We start from the raw sequence: 16302 nt of genomic DNA on the forward strand, positions 1-16302 counted from the left end.
GGAAAGAAACTGCATTCTTATAATTGTTTCATTCAGACTTCACCTCTTTGTTAAAGTGAAAATCCGTCTTCCTTCCTTCAAGCCACCCACAGATCACTTTCTAATTCTTTTTTTGTTAATAGGAAGCAATCCCTACTGTCCAACCTCTTTTCCCCACTGACTGTTTATGTACTGGACAAACCCTCTGTGATGTTACCCACAGCTTTTCTGAGGAACAACTTTGAAACCCAAATGGGGCGGGTCTATATGTCACCACCTTGCCAGTGCCTGACTCCGCCTACCTCCCCAGCCAATCCATACATAGGTAAAGGGGTGGAGCATAGTATGACCTAGGCGGGATGTATGGAGCCTGACCACACCCAGCTATCTCGAAGTTACCAAGTGAGCTACGGATAAGAGGCTAAGGGTGACCTTGTTAGAGTGTTTGAATAATTCAAGTGACGACTGGGCAGGGTTGGGTAGGATTACTTTGAAATGTAATCTGAAAGTAATCAGATTACTGTCATGTCACTCGTCTCACTCAGCCACGCCTTCTTTACTCCACTCGTCTCACTCAGCCACGCCTTCTTTCATGCACCTGCATATCATCACGCCCTGATTATCCTCTGATTTGATCCTCTCCTTGTCTTCAACAGCTCACGGCTAGTTCGTTGTGCATATTGCCTCGTTCCAAGCCTCTCGTGTTTTCTGCCATAGTCTGTTTTTCTTGACGTGTATGACCTTCGCCTGTTTTGACCTTGCTTTTTTGCCTGAGCCTGTTAACCTGCTTCTCTGTGCCTGAACCGTGCTTGTTTGTTGGACTCCGTTTTTGCCTCCTCTGATACACCTGTTTGCCCGTGCTGGAACTCTGCTCGTTACTGACCACGCCACCGCCTCACGACTGTCTGTACCTCCGCCTGCCTGCTTGTGACCCTGTGTATCGACCAGAGCCTGTTTTTTGAATTAAACCTTTTTCTAAATCCGTCCTCTGAGCCATGAGTCTGCATTTGTGTCCACCTGCCTGTCGTGCCAAGTCCTCACAGTTCCTGACAATTACAAATAATCCAAATGTATGTACATACATACATGTAATCCACATGTATTCTTTCAAAGTAATCCTACCCAACCTTGTGACTGGGACGTGGTTTTTATAACGGTTAGTTTATGTGCAGGGATTCAAAATTACAACCAGCATATTGCCTCAATACGTCATGGGCCACACTTGACCATTTGTTCATAATCTCTGTGTTTCTAGTATTTACTGTTATTATTCCTCTGTGTTATTTGGTGATTTTTTTTTCTTCCCATTGGCAAATATTCTCTGGCACTTTTACTTTGACGTTTCTTCCATGTTAGTTTCGTGTTTTCTGTAGCTAACCTTCCTACCTCTGGTCTTCCGGGGTTTCAACTCCAGCCAGTCTGCTCTGTATAGGCCTGATGATCCTGTCGGATCTCAGAAGGTAACAGGGGCAGCGGCTGGGGGGTGGGGGTGGGGGGTCCTGGTTAGTACTTGGATGGGAGACTGCTTAGGAAATCAGCGGTCGTGTCGGTTCTTGAGGACCTCCTAACTCCCGCCATATCCAAAAACAACAGGTCTCCTTTCCACTCCAACAGTATATTTACTTTACTTTATTCATGAACAAAAATTTCCATGAACAAGGTACAAAAGAAGATAAATCTTGTAAACATTGTCCTTTATATCATAAATTTGTGGGTCGCACTGCTGCCTCACAGCATGAAGGTCTTGGGATCGCTTCCCGCCTAAGCCTTTCTGTGTGGAGTTTGCATGTTCTCCACATGTTTGCGTTCCTTCCTCCCACATCCAAAGACATGCGGGTTCAGTGAACTGGTGACTCTAAGTTGACCATAGTTGTGTGTGTGTGTGTTTGTCTGCCATCCTGTCATCCAGGGAACCTGGCATCCTGTCCAGGGTGTACTGTGCCTCGTGCCCTATGACTGCTGGGATAGGCTCCAGCCCCCCAATAAAACACTGAAACAGTGCAAACTGAGGACCACAGATGCTGCATTCTGGTCTCAAACAGATGGCAGAATAGCTGTTTAATGCAGTGTAACACACCGTGGGTCCAAGAACAACATTTTGTGAATACAAATGATCTTGATCATCATAAATAGTAGGAGCGGGGCACTCAGGGTTAAAGCTGAGAGCTCACACTCAACACAGAGCTCTCTTTCCTCAAGACTTTGGGGACACGACGATGATAATGAAGGTCAGAGGAGGCAAACAGCTGCAAAATTGCTGTAATCTAGCAGATAATGTAATTTAGGTGAGGAGCCAAGGGCCTTAAATTACCTCCATCATCTCTGCATCCCCTCTCCTGAAGTGCAGGGGGAGGACCTGAATTAATGACATTGAATGTGAAGATGATTTCAAAGTTTATGAAAGACATGTTTATGAAGCCAGATCAGTGACACCTAACATCAGTATAAAAATAAAATCTGGCATTGAAGGAAAAAAGTAAGACAAATTTATTTATGCCACACCTTTCATATACAGAAGTCACTAAATGCTTCACAATGAAAAAAGCATTAAAACAGTTAAAATTCAATAGAAATAAATAAAAGAAATATATTGCAATTCTGCACAAATAGGATTTCAGCATTTTTTTTTTTTTGTTTTGTTTTGGTTTGTTTTTTTAAGCAGTGAGTGTCCACAGATTTTTACTCCATATGTTTAATCTTAATTCCACAGTTTGGGAACCACAACGCTGAAAGCAGTCAGCTTTGGTTTTCAGCCTTTACCAAGTGTCCACCAACAGACATAGAGACCTGCTTGTTACAAACGTTGCAAACGTTCACTTATATTAAGGGGAAAGTTTTTTTTTCAGGATTGGTGTAACCATTTTCTTTTTCTTTTCTTTTTTTTGTAAGGCAGAGATTTGCATATTTTGACACCAGTTTTTGTCACTAACAGTATTTTTCATTCAAAAAGAAATAAATCAAAAATAGAAGGTAGGAAAGTGATATTTTACAAATATTCTGTTTTTGAATTTTGCAGATCTCTGTCCTGTAATTCACAGCGGGTGGCACTGCTGCACTACACAGCGTGTATTTAAATTTATTATATATTGTTTAAAAATCTTTTTCATATATTACACTATCCATTTCTAATACCAAAACAGTTCAAAATGTATACTCACAAAAATTTTCAAGAATATCTAAAAACATATTTCATATTTTCAGCTCACCTGAAGGTGAGATAGGGTAAGGAGCTCGGTCACTCGGGAGAAGCACGGAGTCGAGCCGCTGCTCCTCCGCGTCGAAAGGAGTCAGTTGAGGTGGCTCGGGCATCTTTTCCGGATGCTCCCTGGATGCCTCGCTGGAGAGGTGTTCCCGGGCACGTCCCATTGGGAGGAGGCCCCGGGGAAGACCCAGGATACGCTGGAGGGACTACGTCTCTCAGCTGGCTTGGGAACGCCTTGGGGTTCCCCCGGAGGAGCTGGGGGAGGTGTGTGTGGATTGGGAGGTCTGGACGGCTTTGCTTGAGCTGTTGCCCCCGCGACCCGACTCCAGATAAAGCGGAAGAAAATGGATGGATGGATGGATGGATGAATATTTTTAGCTTTAGAGTTAAATTATGTTTACACAGGATTACTGACAATTCTACGAGGTCTGTCCATGAAGTATCGTACCTTTTTATTTATTTTTTAGTCTATATGGATTTGATTCATATGTTTTCATGTCAGACAAACTTGAACCCTTGTGTGCATGTGTGAGTTTTTCCACGCCTGTCGGTGACGTCATTCGCCTGTGAGCACGCCTTGTGGAAGGAGTGGTCCCGCCCCGTCGTCGGATTTTGATTGTCTGGAAATGGCGGAATGATTTGGGGGTTTTTTCCATCAGAATTTTTTCAGAAGCTGTTAGAGACTGGCAACTGGAAACCATTCGAAAAATTTATCTGGCTTTCGGTGAAAATTTTATGGGCTTCACAGAGAATAAGGACTATTACTACAGCTTTAAGGATGGCCCACAATGGCGCTCGGCGCACCACACTCTGAGCCGTGACGACATGCACGAACCACCGGATCATTTCTAAATGGATGGCTGTGTGGAGCTGGGACCGTCGTGTGCTCTTTCTCTGGTTATCACAAGAGCTGGACATCAACCATTTTCTGGCAGATTTCACTTTTAACAAGAGATTTTGTCGTGGAAAGCCGCGAGGAGGCTTTGTGCGTCACGACCGATTCGCTGTTTGAGCGAGACAAAGAACGCCTCCGTTTCGGCGTGCCAGAGGACAAGTTCGGACATGCCCAGCTCGCCACAATTTCTCTTATAACTCACTCGACTGGTAAGCATTGAAAGCCGAGATAGACGTGTCCAAACGTGTCCTTTGGCATGCCGAAACGGAGGTGTTCCTTTGTCTCACTTCCAAAGCGAATCGGTTGTGACGCGCGAAGCCTCCGCGCGGCTTTCCATGACAAAATCTCTTGTTAAAAGTGAAATCTGCCGGAAAATGGCTGATGTCCAGCTCTTGTGATAACCAGAGAAAGAGCACATGACAGTCTCATATCCACAGAGCCATCCATTGAGAAAAGGTCCGGTGGCTTGTGCCGCGTTGTCGCAGCTCGGAGCGCTGTGCACCGAGCGTCCTTAAAGGGGTCCTTAAAGCTGTACTAACAGACCTTATTCTCTGTGAAGCCCGTAAAATTTTCACCAAAAGCCAGATAAATTTTTTGAATGGTTTCCAGGTGCCAGTCTCTAACAGCTTCTGAAAACTCACGCATGTGCACGAGGGTTCAAGCTTGTCTGACGTGAAAACATATGAATCAAATCCATATAGTTAAAAAAAAAAAAAAAGGTACGATACTTTATGGACAGACCTCGTATGTCTCACATTCAAAGCCGAGATTGTTCTGAACATTTTGATATGCAACACATGAGCATTATACTATATGCAAATGGAAGAATTATGGAATAAGGAGAAAAAAGGCATGGATGAATGACAATTTTCTTCAGCTTAACAGGAATAAAACAGAAGGTCTGCTCATTGGGACCCCTCAGAAATTTCAGTCCTTGCCTCTGACTGCTTTTTCATTTGCCGGCCACAACATTCCCCTAAATTCCTCTGTCACTAACCTTGGGGTACAGTTTGATCCCCACCTGTCATTTGACATCCACATCCAGCACTTCTGCAAAACTGCATTCTTTCATCTCCAGAATATTGCCAAGCTCCATCCCTCCCTTTCCTTACTCAATGCTGAGAAACTGGTCCACGCTTTTGTCTCCTCCAGGCTAGACTATTGCAATGCACTCCTCATCGGGATACCTGGCAGGAGCCTGCAGAGACTGCAGTATATTCAGAACTGTGCTGCTAGGATCCTGATGAGGGTGCAGAGGTCCACGCACATCACACCCATCCTTAAAAACCTCCACTGGCTCCCTGTTTGGTGAATATAAGATCTGTCTCCTGACCTATCAGTGTGTCTATGGCAGCGCGCCGGTGTACCTTAAAGATCTGATTAGTCCTTACAATCCATCACATCATCTTCATCAGCGGCCAAACTCCGCACTATGGGAGATAGGGCCTTCCAGACGGCTGCACCCCGACTGTGGAATGCTCTTCCCTACCATCTAAGACTGCCACAGTCAGCTGAAACTTTTAAAAAACACTTAAACACATGCTTGTTCTTAAAAGTTTTTTATTTTTTATTTATTTGTTTAATTTTTACTGTGTTTTATTGTGCTTTTATGGTAGCGCCTTGAGATTTGCTTGCCAAATGTAAGGCGCTTTATAAATAAAATTTATTATTACTTTGCATCAGTTGCATGCATGCTTGAAGCAGGTTCATCCTCAAAAAGACAACAATGCTCATCCACGCACACAGACACACAGACACACACACACACACACACACACACACACACACACACACACACACACACACACACACACACACACACACACACACAGGAGTCAACAAACACAGGATGCTTTGCAGTGGTTCAAATGTCATCACACCTGCCGTACTGACTTTTTCCTTTATTCCAAGCTGAAATAAATGCCTGAAGCGACACCGTGACACTAATAATGCAGAGATTCAAGCAGATCTGCATTGCTGGTGCCAAATGGAGATGCCAGATTTATTCACTGATGGGATACAAAACCTGTCCTGCATTAGCGTAAGTATGTGGAGATAAATGGTGACTACGTGGAAATGTACTGACACTGTCTGGGAGAGAACATTCCAAGCTTTAAGTTGATATGCGATTCATCTGAGTATCATGCTTGGTATTGAAACGATCATGTAGAAGGCAGAAGTTTTCAACCAACCCTCACACAATGAATATCCAATACATATGTGTGTTTCTTGCTGTGTATGTTTGGCAACAGCAAAAAAAAGCTCCAAAATAAACAGCTGATAAAGAAACAGAGACAAATCCCAATTCACATCTGCTGCTCGCTCGATCAAACTCTTTGTGGAGCACATCTGTGGGATTGTAATTGCTTTGCTGAGGGTCGATTTTCTGCTGTGCTGAGGGGCCCTGAATAATTTATGAGACACTACAAGGTGAGCATGAACCAGAGGTGCACGACTCCCCCCCACCCTGGCCCCGCTGGAGTAACACAGCACTGGAGGCTCATGCATCAACTCTTATCACAGGGTCCAGACACACCCTCCGTTAGGCTTTCTGTCATTTCTCAAATGCTACACTGACTTTCATTTTAAAACTGGCAAGAATCAGGTTTCAAAAAGTCACATTTGTTGCTTAAAAAAAGAAAAAAATCTTAACAGGAACTCGTATGCTGATAGAAAAAATGAGAAAATCACCAGTTCTGTCCATCTCATGGACTTTAATGAAATCTTCTTGGAGGATAAAATTTACATTTTTTTTTCAAAAACTTGCTGATCATCCTCATTTTATCCCAAAGGCTGGTAAAGAACACTGCAATAAATAAAGAAATAAATAATGATGCAACTCAAGATGTCCAGTCCTCCTTCAGCTGGATGGAGATCCAGACTACCACACTATGAGTCTGGATTTCTTTAGATTTCTTTAAAAACATATTTCTTTTGTCTGGCGTTTCCTAAATGAGCGACTGCATCTCTGTTTCACCTTAGTATTTCTTCTGTTTTTCCTGTTGCTTAATGCTGACAAATTTACCTTATTTGTAGTCTTTTGGTAGCATGGCCCAAGCAGTGGGTCACCCCTTTGAGTCTGGTCTGCTTGAGGTTTCTTCCTCATATCATTAGAAGGAGTTTTTTCTTACCACTGATGCCTGTGTTCTTGCTCTGGGGGTTGGTGAGGTTAGACCTTATTTATGTGTTGTACCTGAGGCAGCTTTGTCGTGATTTGGCACTATGTAAATTGAATTAAATTAAATCAAATTAAATTATTTCTTACTACTTTTTACTCTTTATTTTACTTTGTCTTTTATCTGTTTTATTGCCTGTTGTAATTTTATTGTTATTTTTAATTCATTTAGTTACAACTGGGATAACTTGGTGTCCATTTTTTAATGATGCACAGCACTTTGGTCGACTGCTGTTGTTTTAAACATGCTTTAGAAATAAAGGTTGAGTTGAGTTGAGTTGATCACTGTATTTCAGCAATCCACAGACATCAACAGGCAGAGGCGCCGAAAAGGGGAGAATACGGAGAAGGATTCAAGGGGTCATGATTGACAGCAGCCCAGAGAGGCCCCTAACACAATTATAATATTGACAAAATAATTTGACACTCAGTAACCTGAACAAGCCCAAGTTCCCCCTTGAGGAAGGAGGCGAGCAGCTGTGTGTTGAATTAATTGATCATTATGGAGAAAAAAAAAAACATAAAAAAAATCATTCTGAAATTAAAAAAAACCTACAGTCTATATTTATTTCAAAACATTTTTTATGGTTTAAAAAGCATCAGCTATCACTGAAATATGCTTGGTCAGTAGTTTGGGACTCTCGTCCCCCTGCTTTGCAGGAATCAAATCAAATCAAATCAGTTTTATTTATATGGCGCCAAATCACAACAAACAATTGCCCCAAGGCGCTTTATATTGTAAGGCAAGGCCATACAATAATTACGGAAAAACCCCAACGGTCAAAACGACCCCCTGTGAGCAAGCACTTGGCAACAGTGGGAAGGAAAAACTCCCTTTTAACAGGAAGAAACCTCCAGCAGAACCAGGCTCAGGGAGGGACAGTCTTCTGCTGGGACTGGTTGGGGCTGAGGGAGAGAACCAGGAAAAAGACATGCTGTGGAGGGGAGCAGAGATCGATCACTAATGATTAAATGCAGAGTGGTGCATACAGAGCAAAAGAGAAAGAAACAGTGCATCATGGGAACCCCCCAGCAGTCTAAGTCTATAGCAGCATAACTAAGGGATGGTTCAGGGTCACCTGATCCAGCCCTAACTATAAGCTTTAGCAAAAAGGAAAGTTTTAAGCCTAATCTTAAAAGTAGAGAGGGTGTCTGTCTCCCTGATCTGAATTGGGAGCTGGTTCCACAGGAGAGGAGCCTGAAAGCTGAAGGCTCTGCCTCCCATTCTACTCTTACAAACCCTAGGAACTACAAGTAAGCCTGCAGTCTGAGAGCGAAGCGCTCTATTGGGGTGATATGGTACTATGAGGTCCCTAAGATAAGATGGGACCTGATTATTCAAAACCTTATAAGTAAGAAGAAGAATTTTAAATTCTATTCTAGAATTAACAGGAAGCCAATGAAGAGAGGCCAATATGGGTAAGATATGCTCTCTCCTTCTAGTCCCTGTCAGTACTCTAGCTGCAGCATTTTGAATTAACTGAAGGCTTTTCAGGGAACTTTTAGGACAACCTGATAATAATGAATTACAATAGTCCAGCCTAGAGGAAATAAATGCATGAATTAGTTTTTCAGCATCACTCTGAGACAAGACCTTTCTAATTTTAGAGATATTGCGTAAATGCAAAAAAGCAGTCCTACATATTTGTTTAATATGCGCATTGAATGACATATCCTGATCAAAAATGACTCCAAGATTTCTCACAGTATTACTAGAAGTCAGGGTAATGCCATCCAGAGTAAGGATCTGGTTAGACACCATGTTTCTAAGATTTGTGGGGCCAAGTACAATAACTTCAGTTTTATCTGAGTTTAAAAGCAGGAAATTAGAGGTCATCCATGTCTTTATGTCTGTAAGACAATCCTGCAGTTTAGCTAATTGGTGTGTGTCCTCTGGCTTCATGGATCAATCAATCAATCAACATTTATTTATAAAGCGCTTTACAGCACCGACTGGTGTCCAAAGTGCTTAACATTAAAAACACAAATTTACAAAAATAAAACACATATAAAATAAAAATTTTAAAACAACACATAAAAAAGAACATAAAAATAACAGAACATGTCACCTCCCCACTAAGTGTTAAAAGCCAGTTTAAATAAATAAGTCTTTAACTTAGATTTAAAAAGTGCTAGGTCAGGAATAGTACGTAACTCAAGAGGTAGCTCATTCCACAGTCTCGGGCCAGCTACCGCGAAAGCATGATCACCCCAGCGTTTATATTTTGACCTTGGAACATCTAAGTAAAGCTGGCCAGACGCCCTTAATGTCCTACTGTAGGTGCGCAAAGTTAAAATTTCAGACAAGTAGGGAGGTGCAAGGCCATAAATAGCTTTAAACACAAACATTAAAATTTTAAAATCAATTCTAAAATGAACTAGAAGCCAGTGGAGTGAGTACAAGATGGGCGTAATATGCTCACCTCTAAAAGTGTTTGTCTAAAGACGAGCAGCAGCATTCTGCACCAACTGGAGACGTGCAAGAGACGACTGATTAATGCCCGAATAAAGTGCATTACAATAATCAAGTCTGGAGCTGATGAAAGCATGAATGGCTGTCTCAAGATCACGTCTACTGAGAAAGTGCTTTATTTTAGCCAAAAGGCGAAGTTGGAAAAAACTAGCTTTGACAACAGAATTTATCTGTTGATCGAACCTCAAACAGCTGTCAAATATCACTCCCAAATTCTTGACAGCTGGTTTTACATAGTTAGCCAAAGCACCAAAATTTGGTGTTACCACATTTGGTATGCCAGTGCGCTCAAACACCATGATCTCAGTTTTACCATCATTCAGGTAAAGGAAGTTTTGGGACAGCCACTGCTTTACATCACGAATACAATTAAATAATGATGACAAAGCATCACTCCCATTAGTCCTCACAGGCAGATAGATTTGCAGATCATCTGCATAACAATGAAAGGACAGATTGTGCTGGGTTATAACTGACCCCAATGGCAGAATGTACAAAGAAAATAGAATCGGCCCAAGGACAGAACCCTGCGGCACTCCACAGCACAGAGGAGCAGTTGATGAGGAGAGGTCCCCAATCATGACAGAAAAGCTCCTTTCAGCCAAATATGATCTAAACCACTTAAGTGCAGTACCATGAATGCCAATAAAATGTTCCAACCTGGAAACAAGTACTGTGTGATCCACAGTATCAAAGGCTGCTTTGAGGTCCAACAGAGCCAGCACAGCAGGATTCCCTGCATCCACCGACAAAGTGATGTCATTATGAACTTTTAAAAGTGCTGACTCAGTGCTGTGTCGCGATCTAAACCCAGACTGGAATTTTTCAAGGATGAGATTGTCTTCTAAAAATGATTGTAACTGTAAAAAGACAACCTTTTCTAAAACCTTAGATAGAAATGGCAGATGAGACACAGGTCTAAAATTGGATAAAACTGATGAGTCCAGGTGAGGTTTTTTAAGAAGAGGTCGAACCACAGCATGTTTAAAAGCAGCTGGAACAGACCCTGATCTAAGACAAGCATTGATAAAAGTTAGGAGACCCGCCCCAACAGTATTAAAAAACCTCCTTCAGCACCTTAGCTGGAACAACATCAAAAGGACAACTTGTAGATTTTATGTGTTTTACAACATCAGCGAGAGATGCAAAAGAAATGGGCTCAAACTGTTCGAGCACAGCAGAATGTGCACGAGGAGCAGACAACTCAACATTACAGCTCTGATCAGCGTTCTGTCTGACTGATGAAACCTTATCAATAAAAAACTGAAGAAACTCCTCACAGGTTGTGGTTGTAGCGTCCAACAAAACAGAGGTGTGTGGATTTACAACTGAGTTTATAGTCTGAAATAACACACTGGGACGATGACAACTGCTCGAAATAATATGAGACAGATATTGTGCTTTTGCCTCCTTCACAGCCTTCTGATAGTCAGTTAGACTGTCCCTCAGAAAACCCAGAGACACCTGTAGTTTGTCCTTTTTCCATTTTCTCTCCACCCGTCTGCAGCGTTGCCTGAGGGCACGGGTCGTGGCATTTAACCAGGGGTCGGATTTTGATTTCCTGGATTTGCAGCGCATCGGTGCAACAGAGTCCAAAATGACTGTGCATGTAGAGTGGAAAGAAGAGAGGATGTTATCTGGGAGTAATGGAGAAACCAGTCCATTCATGGCATAAAACTGAGAGTCCATGAAGGCAGCAGCAAAGTCCCCCGCTGTCGAGGAGGTGACCAAACGGCAGCGAGAGACAGGAACAAGTGGCTTACCAGCAGATGGAGGAGCAATAAATTCAAAAATAACAGGAAAATGATCTGAAATAGCAACGTCTGATATGTCCTTAAGTGAAACTGAGAGCCCAAAAGAAATAACCAGGTCCAAGGTGTGTCCAAGATTATGTGTTGGTCCATCCACAACTTGTGTCAGACCAAAAGAGTTCAGGAGGCTTTTAAAATCATCAGCCAGCTGATTAGAAGGACAACAGATATGAATATTAAAATCACCACAGACCAAAAATGTATCATATTTTGGGATAAAATCTGCCAGAAACTCAGAAAACCCCTGAATAAAATCCTTATTAAATTTTGGTGGACGATAAACAACAGCACAGAGCACAGGACAGTCGAACTCCATCACAAACAACTGAAGTTCAAAAGTGGAGTAGGCATTAGAAGATAAAAATCGGCATTTAAAGCTGTCTTTAAAAACTGTGGCCACACCACCGCCTCGACCTGATGCTCGCGGGGAGCTGAAAAACGAGCAGCCGGGGGGGAGGAGCTCAGAAAAGGCGCTATTTTCACCTGGTTTCAACCAGGTCTCCGTTAACAGGAGAAAGTCCAGATCACGACTGGAGAAAAAGTCATTCAAAATGAAAGTCTTACTTGTGAGTGACCTTGTGTTGACGAGCGCCACACGGACTGAGCGCACGTCAGTCTGCTGCGAGACACGACTGAGCGGGCGCAGGTTCTCCCGCACGCAGCCACGACTACAGCTCCTCACAGGACGGCGACGCGGAAGTGGAGACCCGGCACCCCGGACAACCGGCCGGAGCCACCGATAGCGAAAAGTCAGGGAACGCCGCACGTCGTAGCCGTCATATGGTGTGAAGAATCCGGCTATGAATTGTAGTGGAGCATGTTTGCAGGAAACAGCCAGGCACACTCTGAGCCGAACATGGACTCCTCCTCTCTTCCCGCGTCCTCTGCGGCGCAGACGCCGAGGCAACACGCCAAGCGGCCGGCGTGATAGCGTGATGGCTGGCCGGATAGATAAAGCTGGGTATCATCTGCGTAACAATGAAAATTTAAGCAATGCTGTCTAATAATACTGCCTAAGGGAAACATGTATAAAGTGAATAAAATTGGTCCTAGCACAGAACCTTGTGGAACTCCAATAATTAACCTTAGTCTGTGAAGAAGATTCCCCATTTACATGAACAAATTGTAATCTATTAGATAAATATGATTCAAACCACCGCAGCGCAGTGCCTTTAATACCTATGGCATGCTCTAATCTCTGTAATAAAATTTTATGGTCAACAGTATCAAAAGCAGCACTGAGGTCTAACAGAACAAGCACAGAGATGAGTCCACTGTCTGAGGCCATAAGAAGATCATTTGTAACCTTCACTAATGCTGTTTCTGTACTATGATGAATTCTAAAACCTGACTGAAACTCTTCAAATAGACCATTCCTCTGCAGATGATCAGTTAGCTGTTTTACAACTACCCTTTCGAGAATTTTTGAGAGAAAAGGAAGGTTGGAGATTGGCCTATAATTAGCTAAGATAGCTGGGTCAAGTGATGGCTTTTTAAGTAATGGTTTAATTACTGCCACCTTAAAAGCCTGTGGTACATAGCCAACTAATAAAGATAGATTGATCATATTTAAGATCGAAGCATTAATTAATGGTAGGGCCATTTGAGACGCCATTTCCTCTCCAACTTACGGGTTATCTGCTTTAAGCTGCGAGTTTGTGAGTTATACCACGGAGTCAGGCACTTCTGATTTAAAGCTCTCTTTTCAGAGGAGCTACAGCATCCAAAGTTGTCTTCAATGAGGATGTAAAACTATTGACGAGATACTCTATCTCCCTTACAGAGTTTAGGTAGCTACTCTGCACTGTGTTGGTATATGGCATTAGAGAACATAAAGAAGGAATCATATCCTTAAACCTAGTTACAGCGCTTTCTGAAAGACGTCTACTGTAATTAAACTTATTCCCCACTGCTGGGTAGTCCATCAGAGTAAATGTAAATGTTATTAAGAAATGATCAGACAGAAGGGAGTTTTCAGGGAATACTGTTAAGTCTTCAATTTCCATACCATAAGTCAGAACAAGATCTAAGATATGATTAAAGTGGTGGGTGGACTCATTTACATTTTGAGCAAAGCCAATTGAGTCTAATAATAGATTAAACCTACATTCATCTCCATAACCCCACGGACAAACAACTCATCATGCAAAAGCCGCGAAGCATGGGTGAAATATGGGAATCCAGGAACCGCATTCACGACAAAGATGGCGTGAGTTCCTGGAGGTAAAGAAGTCACTCCAAGCACTGGGGATCCCCTACAGCAGTGGTCTCCAAACTATTCCAGAAAGGGCCGAGAGGGTGCAGGTTTCCTTTGCAGCCACTGACTTCAGCAGGTGATTTCACTGATTAACAGGTGGGATGAGTTCATCACTTTCAAAACTGCAGCAGAAGTACAGCGGTATATCGAGGAGTTACAGAAAAACAAGTCATGAGGGACAATCATAAGGCAATCTGGAGTAATTAAGCCAAAGATTTGTGCTCATCATGGTCTGACAGCTAAGAGATATACGAGGTCTATTAGAAAAGTATCATACCTTATTATTTTTTTCAAAAACCATATGGATTTGAATCACGTGTGATTACATCAGACATGCTTGAACCCTTGTGGGCATGCGAGAGTTTTTTCACGCCTGTCGGTTACGTCATTCGCCTGTGGGCAGTCTTTGAGTGAGGAGTCGCCCACCCTCTTGTCGATTTTTTCATTGTTTAGGAATGGCTCAGAGACTGCTGCTTTGTTTGATCAAAATTTTTTCAAAACTGTAAGGCACAACTGAGTGGACACCATTCAATAAATTCAGCTGGTTTTCGGTAAAAAGTTTAATGGCTGATGAGAGATTTTGGTCTGGTAGTGTTGCCGTAAGGACGGCCCACGGCGCCTGACAGCGATCTGCGCTTCGAGGCGGCAGCGTCTCGCTGTTTCAAGTTGAAAACTTCCACATTTCAGGCTCTGTTGACCCAGGAAGTCGTCAGAGAACAGAGAACTTTCAGAACAAGTCGGCATGAGGAGTTTATTCGGACATTCCATTGTTAACGGACATTTTGTAATGAAAGAACATGCGGGCAGAGTCGCATTTCAGGCCGGACCTGACCGCGGGGGGTCGCGACAGGAAAAACACCTCCGTTGGAAACCTTAACGGGCAAGTTGGAACATGCCCAAGCTGTTAAACAATTTCTCAGTTACTCACTTGTTGAAAGCCATCAAAAGCCGCCTGAATTTTACAAATGGTTTTCAACACGGAGGTGTTTTTCCTGTCGCGGCGCACACAGATTTGCCGAGTCGTCACAGAAAAGACTCGGCGAATTTGCGCGCACGTCTTTCATTAAAAAATGTCCTTAAACAGTGGAATGTCCGCATAAAGTCCTCATGCCGGCCTCTTCTGAATCTTCTCTGTTCTCTCACGACGTCCTGGGTGAATTAAGCCTTAAATTAGGATGTTTTCAGGTCGAAACAGGCCGACGACGGCGCCTGGAAGCGCTGCACGACGTCCCGCTCCGTGGGAAGTCCTTACACCGACAGAAACACCCCCTAATCTCTCATCAGCCATTAAACTTTTCACCGAAAACCAGCTTAATTTCTCGAATAGTGTCCACTCGGATATTCCTCACAGGTCCAAAAAATTTTTGATAAAGCAACGCGCGCCGTCTCGAGCAGCGTGTGAAACAAAGGAATTCAGCCGAGAGGGCTGGACCACATCTCACTCAAGGCCTGCCCACATCTCACTCAAGGCCTGCCCGACACGCGTGAAAAAACTCACGCATGCGCACGAGGGTTCAAGTATGATTCGTCTAATCACATGTCATTCAAATCCATATAGTTAAAAAAAAAAAATAAAAGTGTCGGTTTCTTATCTAATAGACCTCGTATTATTATATAAGGGGGGCTAATGGACTGTGATTATTGAAAGCTGAAAGTAATAATACCTCAGATGATGGCGTACCACGGAATCGGTTATGTTACTTATTTCTGCTCATTGGGACCATGAAAAAGTAGCCAAAATGGGAGAAACCATTTTTACTTTGTTTCATTCATTTATTTTTTTTAAATGAATGAGCCACTGCTCTTTTAGGTATTTTAGCCTGCGACCCTGTTAATAGTCTGCAGGCCCAGAAAGGTAACATTTAGAATAATTGAGGATAACTGAATAATTACTATCCCTGAAAGAGGTTTTTATATAATGTGACGTCTTGGGAGCTCAGTCTCATCCTACAAGTGTTTGTTTCGACGTTAAGTAGGAGGGAAAGATAGTAGTACTTAAGAGGCCTCCCATGCGCACTACGGAGTGGTTCATGTTACAGCAGGTGTGTATCTATGTTTAAGTTCTTTATTGTTGAAAAGTGCAGCCAAATGTTGGTTTTTGTTTTTGTTTACCACCACCAGGCAGGAATTTTCACATAAACTGGGTACATTAAGGTCAATCAATGCAGACGCCCAGAGCCCCACTAGAAAGTCTGTGTTTCTCTGTGACACCAGGAAAAAGTGGTAAATGTCAGATATAAATAGCATTAAATTCTGTATGTTTAACGTAAAAAGGATCCACCGTCCAATAAAGAGTATTAAACTTTCTCTAAAAAGACAAAGTACAAGTAGATAACACATGAAACTGAAATGAGACTGGGTAGGTCACAACTATTACTCATCATTTACCTCGAATAGCAGAGGACAGTGGTGGGCACAGATAACCAAAAAATTAACTTCGATAACAGATAATAAGATAACTGAAAAGTTATCTTTGATAAAGCTAAACCGATAAACCACCCAAAAATGTA

General features: G+C 42.6%; 1 protein-coding gene across 2 annotated transcripts in view; it reads right to left on the minus strand.

Annotated features, from left to right (window-relative positions):
- The window catches only part of LOC117529556 (membrane-associated phosphatidylinositol transfer protein 2-like), a 113041-nt gene that overhangs the window by 69572 nt on the left and 27167 nt on the right, over positions 1–16302 (minus strand). The gene's annotated exons all lie outside the window — the stretch shown is intronic.

Source organism: Thalassophryne amazonica, chromosome 17 (assembly GCF_902500255.1).
Source record: "Thalassophryne amazonica chromosome 17, fThaAma1.1, whole genome shotgun sequence".
Taxonomy (NCBI): Eukaryota; Metazoa; Chordata; class Actinopteri; order Batrachoidiformes; family Batrachoididae; genus Thalassophryne; species Thalassophryne amazonica.